Source organism: Astatotilapia calliptera, chromosome 13, assembly GCF_900246225.1.
Source record: "Astatotilapia calliptera chromosome 13, fAstCal1.2, whole genome shotgun sequence".
Classification (NCBI taxonomy): Eukaryota; Metazoa; Chordata; class Actinopteri; order Cichliformes; family Cichlidae; genus Astatotilapia; species Astatotilapia calliptera.
The window spans coordinates 12,675,297-12,691,535 of record NC_039314.1 but is presented as its reverse complement, the minus strand read 5'-3'; the positions used below and the strand labels follow the sequence as shown (position 1 = coordinate 12,691,535).

Here is a 16,239-nt window from a genome sequence, read left to right as displayed (position 1 = left end):
CTATGGCGGAGCTTTCACAGAGGCCAGCAGGTGGATGAGGGAAAGGGGAGGCAGGAGGAGGAGAGACCCGAGGCGGCAGTCCGAGTGTCAGGTGAACTGAACATCAGGTAAGAAGTTATGACCTGCAGTCTATCTGGGTCAGATATAAACCAAGTTTAGGTGGAGTTTATTTTCGCTGTGCTGATTTTTTACAGTAAGTTACAATAACTCGTACTGCATAGTAGCCAACATGACTGAGTTTCTATACAGCTGGGTGGGTGCTATGATGTTACTGATAGTGAACTTTATTTTATTCATAAGGTTAGTTAGTAGAGTTGCCAACTGCTCCTTAAAAAAAATGGAATGGTCCCTCCTTCAGAGAAAGTTATTGTGTCGTTACGCTGTCAGCTGGCTCTTCTTCTCTCATTCTCTGCCCCTCTCTCGCCTGTTGCTACTTCAATCATGAAACTGATCAATGATCAGCTGATCGGGATTGCTGTCTTGTTTGTTTGTCTCCCACTTTGCGCCAGAAAGAGGAAACCAGCGGATGTCGCGCTAAACAACAGCAGCACATTTAAGCTTGATCAGCTGTTGTTAGAATTTATTTAATATTAATTTCTACTATCAGCTGATGTTTGCTGGAGCCACAGCTGTAAAAGCTGCTGGTCTTGATATCGGTTTGGTTATCTGGTGAGAGGGAAACATGAAGATGAAACCAGGAGATGTCCTTACTGAATCATCAGAGCTGAACAGGTGATGGAGAAACAGGTTTACCTTTTAGGTGACATGAATGAGTTGAAGGGAAGTTATGAACTGTAGTAGCTGAAAGCTGGTAACTGTGCAGGGGCGGATCTAGCAAAGTTTTCCCAGGGGGCCAGGTAGTGCATTAACAGGGAAAGGGGGGCACAAAGAAATACTTTTCTTTCTTATTCTCATTTAAAATGTCTAGCTTTTAATAAATAATTATCTGAATCTGACAACCAAAGTTTTTATCTGATGTAAAATGTATAGAAATCATACATATACCAACAAGACAGTGTACATCACTGTCACAACAGTGTCTGTTTTCATTCAAAGGCTTTATGGCTTTTCCTGTAATACCTGGTGGGTCTCTAGTCAAAATGCCCAGGCCGATTTTTGTCCCAGTCCAACCCTGGTCTTAACTGGTCCACGCTTTTTCTTTAAATCCACAAATGATGAAGCTTTTTAACATTTAGTGCATAAACTTTGGAATGGCACTTCCTCACTCATTAGGTCAACAAAATCAATAGTCTGTTTTTAAATGTCTGCTGAAAACACATTTTTAGAGATTAGATTTTCTTTTAAACGCACTCTACTTGTTTTCATTTTTTGGCAATGTGCCCTATAAAGGGCAGCGGGTATATTATTTGCCATCCGCCAGCAACGTATATCAGAAGCAGATGCGGGCCCTTTTTTTGCCTTTAATGATAAACTTATATGTAAACTTATTATGACTGCATTGAGAGGAGAGATCTTTGAAGTAGGCATGCACATCTGCTGCTGTGGAAGACACCCACAGGCAGCTGCAGGGGTGGCCGTGGGAGGTAGAGTGGGTCGTCTACTAATCGGAAGGTCGGTGATTCAATCCCCGGATCCTGTAGAATGCATGTTGAAGGATCCTTGGGCAAGATGCTGAAACCCAAATTTCCCTTGATGCTGATCCACTGCAGTGTGTGTGTGTGTGTGTGTGTGTGTGTGTGTGTAAATGTTAGACAAAGAATAAAAGTGCTGTATAAATATGTGTGTGTGTGTGTGTGTGTGTGTGTGTGTGTGTGCGTGTGTGTGTGTGTGTGTGTGTGTGCGTGTGTGTGTGTGCGCGCGCGCGCGCCAACATCTCAGATCTGACTTGCTGACTAAAGAGATAACCTTCTTTGGAAAATCAATCAGCATATTTTATACATTAACTTGAACCACACAAATCTGTGTACTTGTATAATAAATCATACTGTTATATAAAAAGTAGAGCAGCAAATGTCCTGTGAAACAGTACTATCTCCTGTGTGATGCTCTAATCAGTAAATGCTTGGCGAAAGTTCAAACAAGAATTTAAACATGCATGTTAAATTTTACAGGACTATTTGACATTTATGTCTTTTTTGTTTAAGAATAATTGATCACAAGCTCTTTTAAAAAAAAGAAGCAGTCCTCCATACTATTTTTTTTTACTATAACAACAGTAGAAACTGTTTGAACTAACTAACTAATTACCACACAGAGCCTGCAACAATTCAACTCAATAATCGTATGCACAGCTATCCAGCTGAAACAAGGAAATATTATCCAGCTCGAGTGTTTTTCTGATCACCTCTTGTCCATTACTTAATAGCTTTTAGCAGTACATTGGTTCCAGTTCCACCTGAGTGATTCTGGCTTGCTATATGTAGCAATATTTTTTTTTTTAAAAGCCGCTCATTATCTTTGCTTCAGCTTCCATGCACTTATTATCTACGTGTGAGTTTCTGCAAGTAGGTTACTGGGAGTTTTCAGGACAAACATTATCAGCTGTTTGGGTTATATTGATATTTATAAATCTATGGTATAATGTGCATTAGTCCTTTTTATAGTTCCTAGGCATCACAGCATCATAGTGCTATGTTAATTTTGATTTAAAAAACCTTAATTGGGCTGTCAACTGGATCATTTGTTCTCATTCTAAATATAAAAAGAATCCCAAATAATCCACAGTTCAGGTTATTGTTGTTTAACCTCATCAAAGGGAAGCCTGAGACTTCTCAACACAACACTCAGTTCTTGTAACCTTGCTGTGTTGCAGCTAAACTAAATAATAGTTTTAGGATTTGTTTTTGATCTGTTGTTTGTAGTTTATTTATTTCTTACCTCTCCTCGGCTCCAGTCTAGTTTGAATCCAGCAAATCCCAAACCAGGTCCCGGTCCTTTAGGACTCTTTTTATCGTCGTGGTCCTGGGGGATGTCAGGGGGAGTTTTGTCTGATGTTTGAAGGACGTTTTGATTGTAAGCAAATGTAAAGCAGGCCCACTCTCTTAATGAAATTAAATTTGTTTTCCCACTGTTTCTTTATTATTGTCTTTTGAATGCTGGATTGAGCTCTGCTGTAAGCTAATTTTGTGCTCAGTATTTAATTTCCTGAATTGGGAGGTGCTTCTGACTATGCAGACATGAGTTTTAGCGCCTCTCGAGTCATTTTATATTAGGTTGTTTATTGAGCAGGCCATAGTAGGTATATTGACAGGGGTGCTCCTGAAATGGGGGAAAGCCTGGTGCAAAGCTGTTTCCTCAGTTTTTAGTTTTCATCATCTTTTAGATGGAGATTCTAAATAAATTCTACATGTATTTTTCCACAACTTCAATTGAATCCAAACTGGGAGCTGGTTCACAGGAGAGGTGCCTGGAAGCAGAAGGCTCTGCCTACCATTCTACTTTTAAGTACCCTAAGAGTCTTAGGAGTAGGAGTAAGTAAGTCTGCAGTTCAAGAGTTAAGTGGTCTCTTGGGGTGCTACTGTACGATAATTTCTTTAAGATAAGATGGGGAATGATTATTTAAGATATTCTATGTGAGGGAGAGGATTTTAAATTAAATTCTGTGTTTAACAAGGAGCCAATGAAGAGAATTCAATATAGCTTCTCTTCATTGGTTCCGTCATTGATTTGGCTCTCCGTTTAGTTCCTGTCTGTACTCTCACTGCAGCATTTTGGAACAGCTGATGGCTTTTTGGGGAGTTTTTAGGACATCCTGATAATAATAAATTACAATAAGTCAGCCTAGAAGTAATAAATGGAGTCTATAGGTATATAATTTAAGCTGAATTTACTGTCAGAGGTCATGAGAAGATTATTTGCAACTACTACAAACATAGATTGATTTTCACAAGGATATTTCTCCTGTATAGTAAAAGATAATATTTTATTTCATTTTGCTTCCTCACAATGTGTCATGGTCCTGCGACCATGACTCAGTGACTTTATGTTTATGTTCTTTATTGTTATTACTTTCATTATTATTCATGGCTGTTTTGGGATGGTTTGTGTTTGGGATTTTAGACACTGGGTTCTGGGTTTGTGCTCCCTCTGTTGGTCCCTGGTGTTAGTGTTCCCCTGTCTCGTCAGGTTAATCAGGTCCAGCTGTTTCCCCCACCTGTGTGTGATTTCCCAGTGTCTCTCTGTGTACTTATAGTGTGTGATTTCCTCTGCTCCTCGTCGCGTCGTCTGTGTTCATACCTGGTGTAATCCCCTGCGTGCTCTCCCTGCTGGTCTCCCTTCATGCTCAGGTTTGCTATTTCTTTGTGTAGTTTCTCCCAGTTAGTTCATCCTTAGTTCTGTTTTACCATCCCCACTTTATATTGGATATTATCAATAAATCACCCTCACACCTGAATAAGTGCTGCGTTTTGAGTCCTCCTTCCGCTCTCCACACGGCCGCTGCCCCGGACCGTGACAGTACGACGCGAACACAACATGGACCCAGCAGCGCTTAACCCGTCCAGGGAGCTATGGGAAAATCTCATCGATGCCACACAGGAGCTCATCGACCGGTGGCTGGAAAACCCGGGTGGCACGTCCCAGCGCGCTATAGAGAGGCGGCTACAGCGTCTGGTGACCGGTCTCCCATGGCTTCTGGGCTCGCTTTGTTCGTGGGAGCGGGAGTTCCTCCTTTTGGACCTCGGACTTCACCCCCCGTCTGCTTTTACTTTTGAGCAGCCCGAGGCGGTGAGCGAGCGACATGTTCTGGCTTCCCCAGATTCCGGGACTCTGTTTTCTGGGGCTATTCAGAGCGGGATGAGAGACAGTGTAGATAGCTTACCTACCTTCGTGGTAACGGATCCTTCGCAAGTGGGCGTCTACAAACCCTCTGTAAAACCGAGAGACTGTTTCTCTGCCGCTCCTTCTGAGCCAGGACTTTACCACCATTCTCCGGCTCAGTTCTGTGTCCAGCCACAAGCTCCCAGGTCTGTGGCTCAACCGTTAGCCTCCCTAAGGGCTCAATTACCCGTTCTGCCGCCGCTCCAGTTAGCCACTCAGCCACCACCACCGCTAGCATCGCTACAGCCCACAGTTCCGGTAATGGCTGAGCCACAATTTTCGCACTGTTTTTCCACCGCTGTTTCTGGGCAGGGAGACAAACTGTTTCGCTACGGACCTGTTCCTCAAAAGCTGGCAACATTAGAGACTGTTGCTCACTCCGGGGCTTCCCCAGAGGCTGGGTTACTGCCCTCAGCTTACTCTGGACCCCTGGAGGCCAAGATGCCAGCTGTGAACTGCACCGGGCTGTCACTGCCTGAGCAGGGTCAGTGCTCTGCGCAGCTGCAGCCCTCCGTACGTGCGCCAGAGGCCCACGTGCCTCCTGGTTTTGTTTCGTGTGTGCCAGAGGCCCACGTGCCTCCTAGTTTTGTTTCGTGTGTGCCAGAGGCCCACGTGCCTCCTAGTTTTGTTTTGTGTGTGCCCGCTGGTTCTGCGGCTGTTTTCGCTGGGGGGCCCGAGGAGCCCGTCCAGCCTCCTGCTTCGCCTGCTGGGGGGCCCGAGGAGCCCGTCCGGCCTCCTGTGGCTGCTTCTCCACCTGTGGCTGCTTCTCCACCCGTGGCTGCAGCGCCGCCTCCTGCAGTACCACCACCTGCAGCGCTACCACCTGCTACTACCACGCCTCAGCCTGAGGACGCAGCCTCGCCTGGCCCGGCTTCATCCACGCCTGGTCCGGCTTCATCCACGCCTGGCCCGGTTTCAGTTTCATCCACGCCTGGTCCGGTTTCAGCTTCATCCTCGCCTGGTCCAGCTTCATCCACGCCTGGCCCGGTTTCATCCTCGCCTGGCCCGGTTTCAGCTTCATCCTCGCCTGATCCGGTTTCATCCACGCCTGGCCCGGTTTCAGCTTCATCCTCGCCTGGTCCAGCTTCAGCTTCATCCTCGCCTGGTCCAGCTTCAGCTTCATCCTCGCCTGGCCCAGCTTCATCCTCGCCCGGTCCAGCTTCTGCTTCAGCCTCGCCCGGCCCGGCTTCGGCTACAGCTTCGTCCTCGCCCGGCCCAGCTTTCGTGTCTGCATCCTCGTCTGGTCCAGCCTTCGTGTCTGCATCTTCGTCTGGTCCAGCCTTCGTGTCTGCATCTTCGTCTGGTCCAGCCTTCGTGTCTGCATCATCGCCTGCAGCAGCGTCTTCAGCATCCGCACCATCGCCTGCAGCAGCGTCTTCAGCATCCGCACCATCGCCTGCAGCAGCGTCTTCAGCATCCGCACCATCGCCTGCAGCAGCGTCTTCAGCATCTGTACCATCGCCTGCAGCAGCGTCTTCAGCATCTTCGCCCGCTGCGGCCCCGGCTTCTGTGCCTTCAGCCTCGCCTGGCCCAGCCTCGTTTGGGTCTGGAGCTAAACGGCCGTTTTCTAGACCGCTGGCTAGACTACTGGCCGGGCGCCGTCGCCTGACTGGCCGCCGTTGCCTTCTGCACGGCCGGCCCCCGGACCCTCTTCGCCTGAGTGGCCGCCGTTGCCTTCCGCACGGTCGGCCCCCTGAACTTTTTGCGCGCCGTCACGGCCTTCTTCGTGGATGGCCTCCCGAACTCTTTACGTGCCGCCACGGCCTTCTTCGTGGCCGGCTGCCTGAACTGTGTTTTGGACTCTGCTCCCCTGTGAGGTTTTTTTTTTTTGTGAACATTTGTTTGGGACTCTGGGGCCTCCGTCTTTGGTCTTGGCCCGGTCCCTCCGTCCTGGGCCCCCTGCCGCCCGCCCGGATCTGGTGGCGTGTTTCTGTGGCTGTCGGGGGCCAGCCCTTGAGGGGGGGGTACTGTCATGGTCCTGCGACCATGACTCAGTGACTTTATGTTTATGTTCTTTATTGTTATTACTTTCATTATTATTCATGGCTGTTTTGGGATGGTTTGTGTTTGGGATTTTAGACACTGGGTTCTGGGTTTGTGCTCCCTCTGTTGGTCCCTGGTGTTAGTGTTCCCCTGTCTCGTCAGGTTAATCAGGTCCAGCTGTTTCCCCCACCTGTGTGTGATTTCCCAGTGTCTCTCTGTGTACTTATAGTGTGTGATTTCCTCTGCTCCTCGTCGCGTCGTCTGTGTTCATACCTGGTGTAATCCCCTGCGTGCTCTCCCTGCTGTTCTCCCTTCATGCTCAGGTTTGCTATTTCTTTGTGTAGTTTCTCCCAGTTAGTTCATCCTTAGTTCTGTTTTACCATCCCCACTTTATATTGGATATTATCAATAAATCACCCTCACACCTGAATAAGTGCTGCGTTTTGAGTCCTCCTTCCGCTCTCCACACGGCCGCTGCCCCGGACCGTGACACAATGTAAACACTAAAACTGTAGGATCTTCCATTTCTTCATTTTTAAACTCTTATTTTGTGGTGCAGTAATTTCAGTAACAGTAATTGTTCAAATATTTCATTTACAAAACATTACAGATAAAGTGGGAGATACTGCATATAATTTTAAACTGATTTTAGCATTTTATTTTGGGTTTAGACCAGGGAGTAATAAGAAGGCCTGTAATCTGTCAACATTTTCTTAAAAATTATGATATTGAATGTTAGTCTTCTATCGTGGCCATAAACAGACATTTCAGTGTAAGCAAAGTTCTAAAAATGATCTATTAATCATACTTTTTATAAAGAAATAAAAATTGGACTTGTCATCAGAGTTGGCACTGAAAATTGCAGTTTCTTTATTTGTAGTTCACTTCTGGCTCCAAAAACAGTAAGAGACAGTATGACAGCAGGTAAAATGCAGTCATTTACCTTTAAAGCCTGACTTCAGAAACCAGTAAGCAATCAGCTTACTCAATCACAATTTGTATCACGTCAGCTGCTTCCCCGATACTCACTCCTGTTTTTGGATTTAACTGAAATCAACAAAATGTGAGCAGATGTTTCACAAGCTATCATGGCTGATTTCTAACCTCTAGACATAAGGTAGTATGAAAAGTGGAATTCAGTAAGTGAATCTATTCAGCATCATCACTTTAAACATAAGCGGATGTTTTCTAGCCTTGATGTAATCTAACATTGAACGCCACAGCCTGCCCTGCACCATTACTGTAAACCTTACAACAGTACGTCAAACTGCCTGATATAGTATTTAAATAACAATGTTAGTGTAGTCAGAGCATTTAGTATTGCCAGTGAAACTTCTGATGATTTGCTCTCAAAGCTGCTCAAATAATCCCCCCCCACACACACACACACACACACACACTGCCTAGCTCGTGGTCTCGGCATCACTGAAGTAAGGAGAGCATGATTAGTATATTGGGCTCAGCTTGCACCACCCCTCTGCAGCGGAACCGCAGACCACATCCCGCCACAGTTAGTATACTTCATTTGTTATGCAAGATGTTTTACAGAAACATAATTCAACAACACGCTGCACATAGATCCATCGGATCTAAAAACTAAAAATGTATTAAGCCATCACTAAGGGCATAATTGAGCAGTCCGTACCTATGAAAATCTCTCAAACTTTCTTGCATCTTTTTTTCTCTCCCTGGAAAATATAACAACTGTGTATTTATGAAGCTAGCAGACAGAGTTTGTGTCAAAGTGTACGGAAAACTTTGTGTGTTTGGTGATATTTGTCAAACTGTTTGAAAAGCTGCATTTTAAATGATCTTCCTTTAAAAATTTGGTTTATGCTTACTTGTACCAAGTGCCATGACTGCAGCTATATTTACTTTGCACCGTAAATGCACAACCAGGTGAGAAGAAAAACGGGGCTGACGGATGTCATTATTTTGTCATTACTGTGCAAGTGTCACCTTGCTATCAATGCAAGCAACATCACGCTGCAGCACACAATCAAATATGCATCAACCTGCTGATCAGATTCAATTATCCTTCACGAAGGAAGGTGCTGTTCTAAATCATTCCAGCACACTTAAAAAACCTTGGTGTCATCAGATGATCTTCATCTCTTCATCTCAATATAGCTTTTTGGGTTTTTTTTTTTTTTACTTTAATATCTTAGTCTCTGCAATCTGTTTCTTGATTTTAGCATGTTGTCTTTACATTTTGGGCACATAAAGTATCACCAGTGTGTTGACGGGTGCTTAAAGTATTTTCCGAGTTCAGATCTCACTTGTATGCACAACAGGTCAGCATCATTGTCTCTGTCTGTGAGCGTGAGCGTTAAATGGCAGAGGTGGTGACCCCTATTCTGTGTCAAAATGTCAGTCTTTTGTTACTTGTTGATTGCAGTGATTCAGTGTTTGATGCAGCTCGAATTCCCTTTCCCATCTAGCATCTCGTTTGTTTGTGAAAATCTTTGGATCTAAGCAAGTAACTTTTAAGAACTTACTGAAAGTTCGTAGTTTTTAGTCTAAATGTTAATTAAATTGAGAAAAAAAAACTCTGATAGCACAGCTTTATGGACAAAGATTTTTAGATGCTTGCAAGATCTGAACCACATCACATTCTAGGATAATCAAGTCATATTTCAAATGGTGCTGAGATGCGTGACAGTTTCTTTCTAGTATGGCTCAAGTGAGCAGTGCTGAACTCAGATGCCTTCATCCCTTGCAGGTTAGCATTCACATGCCTGTGCAGACTCTGCCAGTCGAGTGCTTATATACCATTTCACTCTGACACAGCCTACGTTCAACCGTTTATTCTGAAGATCAAAGTGCTTCAGAACAGCCATCATATATTCGCTTTGCTTGTTCAAAACTTGCTGTCACTTAGAGAGAAAGAGAGAAAAAGGATGCTGCCATCTTAGAGCCAACAGTTAACTGACATTGTACATTAATGTAATGTAATTTTTTTTTCATGTATTAGGACTCCTGATACTGAAAAACCAGTCACGTATTCATGCGCATCACTTGACTTTACACATAAGGTTCTTGATCGATATACACAAAAAGCTCTTCAGTGAAATCAAGTGGATAAACAGCATTTTCAGAACTCATTTGATACAATATGAAAAATAACATTGGCTACTGAAGCTTAAATGCCAACAGAGCTGTGTTGTGCAAAAGGTATCTCAATTTTGATTAGAAATTATTCATAGATGACCTAAATCAACATATCTGTCTGTCAGGTTTCAGTTAACGGACTCAGGCGCAGACCGGGACTCCTTACAGGATTTACAGATTTTATTTACACAACGACACCAGGTGATGCTATTTACAAAGTGCTGGAGGGAGGGGAGGGGGTTCCGGGGTATGTGAGGGAAAAGACGGGAATCTGACGTCCTCCAAAGGCTCTCTCTCTTCACTCCCCACACTGGGGAAACACCATCCACTCACTCGTCCACGGGATGACAGGCAGGCAGGGAAAGGTCCGGGATAGATCTGTACACAGATTATAGTTAGAGGCGAACAGACGGAACGAACTCACAGATCCTTATTTACAATCTACTGAGCGACTGACGCTGATAACTCAACGATCCAGCGACGAGTGACACAGTGCTGCTGTCTTAAATCGGCCTTGTGATTATCCCGATCGGCAGCAGGTGCGTGGGCCAGGGGCGGGAGCCCATAATGAGCATCGCCCCGGCAGTAGAGAGAGAGAGAGAGAAAACATGTTGCCTAATACAGAATCAGCTGGTGAGGCACAGGGACCATGACACTGTCTCCCTGATGAGCCCAATTCAAATCCTTGTGTGGCTGAACAAGAGGGAATAAAAATGGAAAGATGTATGAAAATAAAGCAACACATAAGCAGACATATGTTTTTCCTTAATATCGGAGAAATCATTTCTCAGAATATGGAGCCTGTAATCAGGGCTGCTTTTCACTCTCTTTTGAGTTTGTTTACACTGTGAACATTTGTAGAAGAACATATTGTAAGTATAAATTTCTTTGCTTAAGAGCATGAAATTGTTTGCTGTGCACCGCACCTAGATGGATTTTAATTAGATATAAATTAGACAGAGACCCAGATACAGATAAGTTTGAATCTGTTTTTTTTTTTTTTTTTTTATCTAACTGAAGCTTTTATATCAGGCGCTGCCAATTCAAAGTGACTTTGCCTGACATAGACTGACACGTGATATGGACTTTTATGCAGCTTCCCTAAATTTTGTTGTGATTTGCTTGCATTTGATCCGAAATGACATGACTTTGAGGCTGTATTTTCTTTCAGACGGTATCTGAAAAATGACAGAGAAAGAAATCCACACTTAAACGGATTTGATTAAAGAGGTCAACAACCAGATGAACAAAGATGACTACAAAGATTCCTTCATTTCCTGCTGTTTGTGGAAGAGATGTGCTCTCCTTTCATCTCTTGTCCCTGCACGTTGCTAATCAAATTACTATATGCTTGTAGCGCTGGCCTTATAGGGTTTCGCTTTTTTTTTTTTTTTTTTTATAATTTAACTGATCAATGAATAGCACATGTGTAAGAGACTAATTGAATATGGACAGGCAAAATCTTGCTGTTTTCTGTCACAGGAGGTCATTTCTTCTAAAGATCTGTGTGGCTCTTTCTTGAATCTGTTCATGGTATATAAAGTATAAAGCTAAAGAAAATATAAATTGGATGTTAATACTTCTGTTTTCCATATTATTGAAGATAAATTCATCCCCAGCATTGCAGCTTTAATGCAAGTAAAGTAGTTTGCGTATTTGCCTAACAAGCGAAAAATCGCTAGAACGATCTCAGGAGGAGACACAAATACCCCGGAGGTGTGTTTTGTCAGGAAGGACAGCCAGTGTAGAAAATCTCCCATATCAAACATGCGGAGCTACCCGCTGTGGCAACCCCTCATGAATAAGAGCCAGCTGAAAGTAGCTTTAGTGTATTGTTTCAGTTTTACACAGTGCCTGTAGTGTTTTCTATCGCCCATTTGCTGGGAGTAAGGGCGCCCTTCGTTTGCAGGTGCGCCTGCTGCTTGCGGCGCAGAGAGGAGAGGGCGGGGCGGCGGGGGATTTTCTGACCGGCCAGAGCAACGTTTGATAACCATCATAACTGTCACAACGGGACTGAACGGACTCACGCGCAGGCTCTAGGTCTTGAAAGCACAAGAGTCTTTATTATGATGCACCAGGTGATTATTTACAAAAGTGAGGGGAAAGCCGGGCTCCGGGGGTCCACACACGAACGGGAAAGACACGCACACTCTCCGTCCACTCCTCCTCACACTCCACTCACTCGGGTAACACAGGGGTAGGTCCAGGGAATCTGTACACAGAGACACGAATGGGTAGTTAGGTAAATCGCTATGAAACACTTCTGAAGTCATTGAGCTGGGGTTACACTGACGAGGGTCGGCAACGGTCCAGCGACGAGAAACACAGGGCTGCCGTCTTATAAAGGAGCTGGATCACTCGTGATGAGCCACAGGTGCGTGGGCCAAGGGCAGGAGCCCGCAGGTAAGCTCCGCCCAGGCAGAGGGAGGAGGGAAAGAGGGGAAAGGAGAGAGCAGGAAAAAAATAAAAAAAGGAATACAAAACATATGTAGCCGTACTGAGCCGACCGGGTAGGCACAGGGACCCTGACAATAACCATCAAAGTAAAACAAAATAAAAACAAACCAACAAACACGAAAACACCAGACATTATGATACAGACTTATAATTTGCACCGATGTTTTTTCGAAATTCTATACACGAAGCCCTCGGTGCGCCTGCTTGCTGCCGAAGTCAAAGTAAACTTTGTTGTCATCTCCGCTACATACAGTCCAGTATATATAGAGACGAGACGACAAAGCTCCAGTTATACCAGTGCAAGTAAACAAACAATATATATAAGAAGAGTAAGAAAATAAATATACACTTTAGGACTCGGGGTAAAGGGATCAATAACAATTTAAAATTTACAGTTTGATGATTTAAAGTCTCATACACGAGCCGTCGAGGGGGGGGGGGGGGGGGGGCTGCTCCTTCCAAATAGAGCACATTTCATTTATAATGTTTTAAATCCAAGTCCATTATGTATTCATGATTTGAATCGGGTTGTGTGAAGAGGGAGTGTTCGCCCAGGGCGCCAAACAGGCTAGGAGCTTGAAGGAGAATTTACCTATCATGATTTTGACAGTGAGAGCAACCAGAGTTCCTACAGGAATCTCCTGTTGGCACGTGGAGAACATGCAGACTCCGCAGAGAAAGGCCTCTCTCTGGTTTGAATGTCTAACTTTTTGCAGTGATGCAATGGTCGTCAGTGATGCAGGCATTAGAAAGAAAAGCAGCGTACAGACAACTTTCCCTCAGCAGAAAAGCTATGAATGCTCCAACAGTAGCTCACACTGCATGTTAACATACAATAGAACAAAGGGCAAGGAGGAGAATATTAGTTTATATTTGAACAGCGTGTTTCACTGCAAAAAGATCAAACACTAATTCAGTCAAACCAAACGCGTGTGTTGACGTCAGTATTACTCTATTCTAGATCCTCTGATTTATTCACAGCATTGTAGCAACTTTTCATATTCAAAGCACTGATCAGATATGCACAAGAAGATAATTTAAGTTGACTGTATCTTCTCTTTGATGTTGTGTGTAGTTCAGTTACAGTCTAGACCTTTTATCCTCCTTATATAATCCACCCCAGGTCTGCACCATCACAGCACATTTACAGGCCTGAGGCAAAAGTAAATATATGAGCCCTCTTTATACACATATCTTACCGCAGTCATAATTGAAGCTACAGGGTACTGAATGGATTGAGGAGCAAACTGAAGAGCCAGAAAGCTGCAGTCTGATCTGCATGGGTATGCATTGAGATTTTGATTGGAAGTTTCCAGCTGTTAAGGAGGGGAAAACTTTTTTCTTTTTCATTATTTATGGTATGTTTACTTGTGTGAGCTAATGGAAAAGTGTACTAAGAGGAATTTCTGTTTCTTATTCATTCTAAAGTGAATCCAAGCCTAGTGAAGACTTTGCTCATCTCCTGTAGGGTCATTCTGATGCTAAATTACAAGCTTCTGTAACATCTTCATGTCAGAGCGGAAAAAAGCATATGCATATTAAGTAAATTCAGCGGTTTGCTACATTTTGCTTGTCATGTGTTATCACTAACACCAGCACCTGTGCTTTTCCTGCTATGACAACTGAAAATGTCTGCTGTGAAAAAGGCCAGTGTGCCATCCCTCTGAAGTTGCCCTATGCTATCTGGCAACAAGATGTTAGCAACAGATCATTTAAGTCCTTCAAGTTGTGAGACGGAGGTTCCTCTGAACATATTTTTTATCTAGCAGATCCACCAACACCTTGTTGTTGGTCAGCAGTCACTGTTGCTGACCAGAAAACCCCTGCAAACCTCTGTGATTTGGAAATGATCCAAGCCAGTCATCAAAACCTTCATCATGTGGTCTTTCCAAAAGTTGGTCCACGTAAATCCCAAATCTTAGCATCATCCCTTTTATCCGTGAGTGGATATAATGTCTTGGCCCATTGGTGTATATTATGAAACATGTAGGGGTATAAATCTGATACATACTGTCACTAAAAGATAGTAGATTGTACCTGACGTCCACCCTGGTCTCTGTCTGTGAGGTAATTTTCCGCTCTATTGTTTTTAGTTGTGCAGTGTTGCATTTTCTTGTCAGCCTTTTTCCAGGAGCTCTTCTTGGAGTGAATCAATTCTCTGCGGCAATACCATCTAACCTATAATTCTTATCCTCGCTAGAAACAAAATGTTGGAACGGCAGCACATGAAATGAGGGAAGGCAAAGCTACAGCGGGAGTTTTTTTGCGTATTTGTCAGTCACCGTGTTGTCGAATAAATCACAATCCATTTGGGAAATGACTTTTAAAGTTTAAAAAAAGTGTACATTAAAGCTTCATTTGCATTTGAAAGCCTCTCACCTTGAATCATTAAAGGAGTAAGACAACCTTTGGCAAATGTGTGCTTTGCATTCCCTGATTCAAACTGTTACTTTTGGGAGTGCTGTCTAATTTGTTTTTGTTTGTTTTCTTTCCTTCTGGAAAAATATATTTTGTGACAAAAAATGCATTTCTTCCACTTCAGAGATATTATTTTTTTCTCTACCAACCTTCCAAATCTTTTCATTTTCTAGGTTATAATTTCCCTGCACAGGAATGAATACTAAAAGCTATTTCAGAAGCAACAGCTGCCTCCCAGATACACAGAATATACTGTGACTATGCACTAATGTGGCATGAAAAGAAGAGAGAATGAATTTTATTACCTTGACATGTGACACCACTGATTTCAGCTGTGCATGAAGAAAACAAAAAAGGCAATGTTTGAACCCACAGTACTGTGCAAATATCTTGAGCCACCCCACATTTCTTTATATTTTACTTTCAAAGGTACTTTCTTTTAATTTTTTAGTTTCTTACAGGACAGCTCTTTAGACTTTTTTTTTCTCATTTGGACCGCTTTTCACTGATTTTCAGTCCAGTCCTTGAACCTGACCTGTAGGAGTCATTTTTTGTGTTGTTACCTCATGTGTGCCACCAGGGGTCACCTTTTGTAGAAACATGTAATTAGCGCCAGGTGTTGTTGGTCGAAAGAAGCAAACAGTTTGTGACCGCTGCGTTGTTGTGATAAATGACGTTGGATAAAGAGAACTGTTCAACAACTACTGATGGAAGTGCATTAAAGATGGGACAAGACAAAATAAGTATACGGCTGGAGTTACTGGACTGAAGTTTCATGCATAACATTGGCATCGCGTCACCAACGAACACCTCAGTGGCTTCAAATGTAGGTTTAGCCTCTACATGGCCGTTATTAGAGGAATTTTTTTTTTTTTTTGGTTGTTAAGCCAAAAAAACCAAACAATTGAGTCATTCAAGCATGAAAAAACGTGCCTACTGCAACTCTATTAAGTGGGGTCTATGAAAAATCCCAGAGATAAGAGAGAATAGCGTTTTTGCACCAACGTGGTGATTCCCAAATAGAACAAAAGAAGAAATAGCAAACCTAAAATAATATCTACAGCAGATGAGCAGTATCTGAAAGTCGTGTCCTTAATAAATATGAAGAAATCCAGTAAAGACATGAAACAGGACCCAATGGATACATCTGGCCCTTCTACTGTTTACTGAAGTCTAATTTGGCTACGTTTTTGGTTTTGGTTATTCACTCCACTTGGGCACATTCTACGTGTCACTTACTGTTTACTTTTTGTGCAATGGGTATGACAGAAAGAGGAGTGCTAACATGCTAAATAATGAACTTGAACTTTCAGAGTTCTTCAAACAAGAGCTTTCAAGAAGTGAAGTGTTTTCAGGGTAACAAGCAAGAAAAAGTGTTCTATAGTGTTTTAAATTGGTGCTTTGCATACGGAATAAACATGTGTAGTCAAAGACTGTAGACCTTCACTTTGTGACTCAGGGAGACAAGAAGCCATTTTTAAGATAAGATAG

General features: G+C 43.4%; 1 protein-coding gene and 1 long non-coding RNA gene across 2 annotated transcripts in view; one reads left to right on the top strand and one right to left on the bottom strand.

Moving 5' to 3' along the window:
• hcrtr2 (hypocretin (orexin) receptor 2) overlaps positions 1 to 16,239 on the top strand; it is a 30,838-nt gene that overhangs the window by 7,533 nt on the left and 7,066 nt on the right. The gene's annotated exons all lie outside the window — the stretch shown is intronic.
• LOC113034561 (uncharacterized) lies at positions 11,915 to 12,294 on the bottom strand. The gene is made up of 2 exons (XR_003274194.1): positions 12,167 to 12,294; positions 11,915 to 12,085 (listed from the first exon to the last, which is right to left on the bottom strand). It is a non-coding gene; the product is annotated as an uncharacterized LOC113034561 (long non-coding RNA).